The sequence below is a fragment of the Urocitellus parryii genome, chromosome 5 (genome assembly GCF_045843805.1).
Source record: "Urocitellus parryii isolate mUroPar1 chromosome 5, mUroPar1.hap1, whole genome shotgun sequence".
In the NCBI taxonomy this organism is placed as follows: domain Eukaryota; kingdom Metazoa; phylum Chordata; class Mammalia; order Rodentia; family Sciuridae; genus Urocitellus; species Urocitellus parryii.
The window spans coordinates 47,358,352-47,364,351 of record NC_135535.1 but is presented as its reverse complement, the minus strand read 5'-3'; the positions used below and the strand labels follow the sequence as shown (position 1 = coordinate 47,364,351).

General features: G+C 40.6%; 1 protein-coding gene across 1 annotated transcript in view; it reads left to right on the top strand.

The window, feature by feature from the left end:
* The first annotated feature begins 1,279 nt into the window (after positions 1–1,279).
* Frs2 (fibroblast growth factor receptor substrate 2) overlaps positions 1,280–6,000 on the top strand; it is a 118,920-nt gene continuing 114,199 nt past the window's right edge. Inside the window, exon 1 of the mRNA XM_026386669.2 lies at positions 1,280–1,414. The gene's annotated coding sequence lies outside the window, so the exon portion shown is untranslated. The remainder of the gene's footprint in view (positions 1,415–6,000) is intronic.

Genomic DNA, 6,000 nt, shown 5'->3' with positions numbered 1-6,000 from the left:
TAAATAAATAAATCAGTAGTGGTGGCATTGTTTGCATCTTAACTTTTTTCTTTTTTTATGGTACTGGGGATTTAACCCAGGGCCTCAATGCATACTAAACAAGAGCTCTGCCGCCTAGCCACAAATCCAGCCTTTTATGTTTATAATAAGAGGTTCTCAAATATTTCTATTTCCCTTGACTTTCTTAGTTGGAAGTTTTAAGAATCTTTTTCTTAGTATGTCTTGAGATATGCATGTGAAGAAGTTTTTTTATTAACTTCCTCCTGAATCTGGCCTAGGATACAGCTTCTGACCCTGATATTTAGTGTCTTTTGGATTTTGTGGCTGAGGAATGCTCTTTTTTTCCCCTCTCTCTTTCCCTTGTCTGACATCTGACTCTGTGAGTCCTCCTACTGTTTCGGAGCTGTTGCAAGTATCCATATATAGGCCTTTCTTATTGCTGGTGAGGTATAAGAATTGTTAGCTTTTATTTGGTGCTAGATACTTCGAAATATCATTTTGAATTTCTACAACAATCCAGAGACGATCCCACTCACACACCAAACTGAGGCTGAAGGATTCATCCTCCAGAATAAAAAAGTGAAATAATAGGATCCAGGCAATAAGATTCTAGACAGTCTGGCCCGCACTGCTTTTGTTGAAGTTGCAAGTGATGATGTAATATAGGAATATTATTTAGTTCCTCTCCTTAAAGAATTTAAAGATCTTGTTAGGTGTATATGAGATTATACACACAGCACTGGTTAAAGTAAAATCAAGAGCCAAGTATAGAATTTGGTATCTTTGACGGGTTTCCTCTGCTGCAAGATGTAGAGAATTAACACCAATCTCAAGGGGTTTGCACGTGATTAAAAGAGTTCATGTACCCGAAGCGCTTAATACAGTGCCTACCACGTAGTAAGCGTTCGGTTAATGTTAATTTTTAAGGGAGACGACTGGAATGGAGATTGCGCTGGAGACAGTCGGTAAGCTGGATGAGTGCGCTGAGCTCTGGCAACTAAATTCTTCGAGCCTCGGTTTCCTTGTCTGTAAAACCAAGTGGCTGGAGCGGGAACAGCCCTAACAACAGTTGCCGAGTGCAAAGCTGTAGCCTGGGGAACCGACCGACTGGTGGGGCCGAAAGGGTTAGTCGGGAGCCCGCAGGGAGGATTTGCGGGAGCCGGGCGGGAGAGGCCCCGCCCGGGAGGCTCTGGCAGCTCCAGCCCGCGAGCAGTTCCGGTGCCAAAACCCTTCCCTCTCCCGCTCCTCCGGAAGTGCTTTTCTAAGGTTCGGGCCGGAGAGAGGCCTGGTAGGCACAGCCGCAGAGGCTCCTTCGGCTCCGTGGACTCGGAGCAGGGGCTCCAACCCGGGTCAGAGTTTGGAGGTCCACGGCCACCCACCAGCGCCCCGTGACCTTCCAGCGCCCGGGCGGACGGTGAGTGGACGGGGAAACGGACTGGGCCGGCCTCAGGCCTGGGTTGGGGCTGGCGCTCTCGGGCCCCGGCCGTCCGCTCCGGGCTCCGGGCAGCAGGCAGCGGACTCAGCTGTCGGAGTCTGGGGAAGGGGGTTGTTGACCGCCGCGGTCTTCGCCTAGCCGGCGGGGCGAGAAGAAACGGGCTGCGGGGCTGTGGGGTGGGCGGGGCGGGGCCGGGGAGGGGGTTCCCGGAGCTGTTGTTGCTGTTGGGACTCGGAGGTGGGGACGGGCTGGGCCTCGGTCCGCGCGTCCCCCTCGTTTCTGCTCCCCCAAGTCTTCTCGCCGCCTCCCCGCTTTGATTTTTCTGTGTTGGACCTGGCTTTAGGACTCTTGGACACCCGATTCAAATCTGGGCTCCAGTGCCCGACTTTTCGTCTCCTCTGGGTCTGCCCACCCCCGGGCTCAATTAGCTAGTATCCCGGGGGTGTCTCTCTTCAGCTCCAGGGTGGGGCGCTGCCTGTGTGGATGCCCGGGATCTTTTGCGAGGCTTCTCCTCCGAGCCCGCTTCAGGGTAGGCTTGAGTCGGTTTGGGTAGCGCTCGGAACTGGGTCTAGAGACGTAGGTCACTGAGGCATCGGCGTGCCTCCGATGCACTTCACTCACTTGGAAGCTTGCTGAAGCTGTTGCTGGAGTCAAGTTAAAAAAAAAAAAAAACTTATGGAAAATCGGTAGTGCACATAAATTCCCCTATTTTCTTGCTGACGTAAAAAAAAAATGCTATTCCCCGATCTGCACTCCTAACTTCTGTGGCTTTCCGAAGTCCCAGTTGTATGATGAGTGCAGTCACAGGTTATTGCACGAATTGATTGCAGAGGGTGGGAGAATTACTATATCCCCTTTCTCCCAAAGTTTGTTTACTTTCATATTTGGGACTGTCATTTTCCTTAACTTTTAAAGAAAAATGGTTCTCGGTTACTCTTGAAAGGTTCCTTATACTTAGAGTTGCCGCTACAGTGCAGAGAGGTTCTCGCAGGCAGGCAGAGGTGTTTTGTAAAATTTTAAACTTATAACATGAAGTATTCACTTCCGTTGAATTGATAATTTGCTAGAGGAGAAAGTGATATATGATAGTAGTTATTTTAGTGAACCGCTTTTAGGCAATAAACTCCTGAGGAAGATTTGTAGGAAAAAAGGGATTTTTTTTTTCACATTGAATGGTGATTTTTAAAAAAATTTTTGATCATAAGAATTACATTTACTTTATTTTTTTAACAGGTAATCATTGTTTTTGCAATGTAAAGTATACACAGATCATCTTCATGAAATCAGCGACATATCTGCGCTTCTCATTTTACGCTTATATTAGGAATTACTCTGTAGTTTTTTGAGTATGTCATTCTCCCTTCCCACCACTGGAAGGGGAGGTAATATCATGAATTAGGAAAAATAGACTTAAGTAACAAGTTTAGTGAGCTCTCCTATGTAAAGGAACATTTATTTTAGGGTTGTTGATCTTGAACAGGTAAAGGGTAGGTGATTTTTAAAGGGTAGATGATTTTTAAAGAAAAAATTCTGGACGGAAGATTAGTTACACAACTTTTAGATTTAAGTAGAAGCTAAATTTTTAGACATTCAAAGTGTTTGTTGAGAGCATAAGTTTGGAATATTGGAATTGAGAAAATCTGGAAAAGCAGTCAAATTAGATTTAGTTATGGATTTGTATTATAGATATGATAATGTGTTTTGAAGGAAACTGTTACAGGAATGATAAGAGCAGAAAAAGGAAATGGGGGAAAATTGTATACTTGCAGGTACTGTAAATTGCATTATTCAAGTCAATTCAATGATATAGATCATTTACTATGGATCAAGCATGTTAGGAAGCCATGTAGGAGCAAATAAAGAAAAAGCCACAATAACCAAAATTCATATTTTGGCAATGATTTTCTAAGGTTGTTCAAAATCATGAATAAATTTTATTATTTAGGCATTCTAAATTTTTTTTTTTTTTTGAATTGGGATTTAACATTGAGGGTAGATGTTAAGTGCTTCACGAAATCACTTTGTTAGGTATTACAGGATACAAAGGTTGTCTTTGGCCTTTAGGAATTGAATGTAGTGAGGAATGTAAGATATTTGCACAAAAATTTACGGCATAAAGAAATACATGTAAAAATTTAACCACATGGTTGGATTGACCTAAAATTTAGAGTTGTTTAAAATGAGAAAGTGTTCATTTTTTGGCTTAAGTAATCATGGAAAGTAGTGGAGGTATAGTAATACTTACAAAGATAGTTCAGTGGTGTTTTTTATTGAAAATTTACTGAGCACCAGGCTGTATGCTAGTTGCTTCATGTACATTTTCTAAGCTTTTCAACAACATACAATCATCTTTCTTTTTTTTAATTTTTTTTGAGAATTTTAGTATTTTTTAGTTTTCGGTGGACACAACATCTTTGTTTGTATGTGGTGCTGAGGATCGAACCCGGGCCGCAAGCATTCCAGGCGAGTGCGCTACCACTTGAGCCTTATCCCCAGCCCACAATCATCTTTCTTAATGGGGACTCTAATATGTTAGATAATTTGCCCGGGTTCTGTGGCTAGCAAGTAATAGCCCCAGTTTGCATTCAGATATGTCTGGTGTCAAAGCCTGTGTGTTTCCACTATTCCCAATAAACTGTTATCTCCCAGTAAACTGGTACCTCAATTCAATATTTCACAGGGTAAAAGTTTTCTAAAACAAAGATTCAGGGTTTAGGATAAGGTGGATGAAGGCCTTTCAAATTAAGAGAATAATGTTAGTGGAAGGTTGGAGGTAGTAAAGTTAATTGTGTACTCAGAGAAGTTAGTTGACCAGGTTACCTAGAATATAACATTCACATTTGGGAACTGGTGTTAAGGTTGTCAAATTTAAATTGGGTTGAATTGTTGAGCATGTTTAAAATGCTGTATTTAGAAGTTTGACATTTGGAAGGTAATGAAAAGTGACTAAGATTTAATAGTGTAGTGTGCAGAATGATTTGCTGTGGCAAGTTAGCTTTCTCTCTCTCTCTCTCTCAGGTTTTTTTTTTTTTTTTTTTTTTTAATACTGGGGATTGAACCTGGAGGTACTTTACCACTGACCTACATCCCCAGCCTTTTTGTTTCTTTGTTTTGAGACAGGTCTCATGAAATTGCTCTGGGCTTCCCTAATTTGCTGAGGCCAGCCTCAAACTTGTGATCTTCCTGCCTCAGCCTCCTGAGTTTCAATATAGTACTGTAAATACTGGGTAAAGGTAATAGTAATTGATGAAAATGAAGGCTTGACTGGACCTGGCAATTGATTTAGTAGTTGGGTAGAGGGAGGGATTGGTAGGAAAGGTTTGGAGAAGATGGAAGCTGGAAGTTACATTTTTTAAATGTGGGATATGTTGATGGTGATACTGTTACTAGAAATATGGGCAAGGAGTTGTGTAATGAGATCAGTTTTGGATATGTTTGTTTTTTTATGTACTTGACAAACACTGGAAATGCCCAGAGACTTTTGGAAGTGTGAGTTTGCAGTTCAGGAGAGAGGTCAGGGTTAGGCATATATTAAACATGGTGCAGAGAATAATGCAAATAAAAATACTTGTAGAGTCCACTTAAGGAGATGAACATGCCAAGGGAAAGTGCTGAGGGGAAAGAAAAAAACACAAACTCATACAAACCCTGTATTTTAGATAGCATCTGTTTAAAACAGAAGGAAAAGACACTAAGTATTTTATGCAATGGATAAAAAATTTGATAGTATGTATACAACTTCTTCACATTGCAGATTCAGATGGAGTAGAAGGAATCTGATCATTAAAAATCCAGTTGGGAAATAATTTTTTTTGCCCTTGCTAGTAAGAATACTATCCTATCATTATCCTATTTCAAGGAGGACAAGTCAGTTTTTGGTTACTTAAAAGCTATGTTTGGTTATTTCTTTTGAACATTTGCTTGGCAAGTGATATGTGAGGATTTAAAAATAAATCTCTGATATTGTATTCCATTTATTTGTTTGCATGATTTTGATTTGGGTTTGGATATCAAGAATCTCTGAATATTCACAGATAATACTTGTGCCTCTTATTGTAGCCAGTTGTTAATATTGTAAGTATTTTTGATTAAAGTAAGTAGTTTTATCTCTAATGTTCTGATTACTCTACTGGGATAGAATAAGATACTTTCTGGGTGTGGGAGTGAACGCTGGGGATCAAACCCAGGGCCTCATGCATGCTAGGCAAGCATTGTATCACTGAGCTACATCCCCACCCAGCTTAAGATACTTTTATCTATGATGTAATGATACATATGTGAAAATTATGTTTTATGTTTAAGAACTATCAATTTATAGAATTTTATGTTTTCTGTTTAGATATTTAAATAATGGGAATTTGTGTATTAAAATGTAAAAGACTGTAATAGTTTGCAAAATGAGGCTTAGAGAGATAACTTTTTAAATACAGTTTATTATTTTTAGATTAAGTTACCATGGAATTGCTTGTTTCTTGAGAATTAATACAAATTCCTTTTGTTTTTCAGGAATATGTTTTTCACTGTACGCCAGCACTTGAGACTGTCCAAAGTGTTCTGCGTCAGTG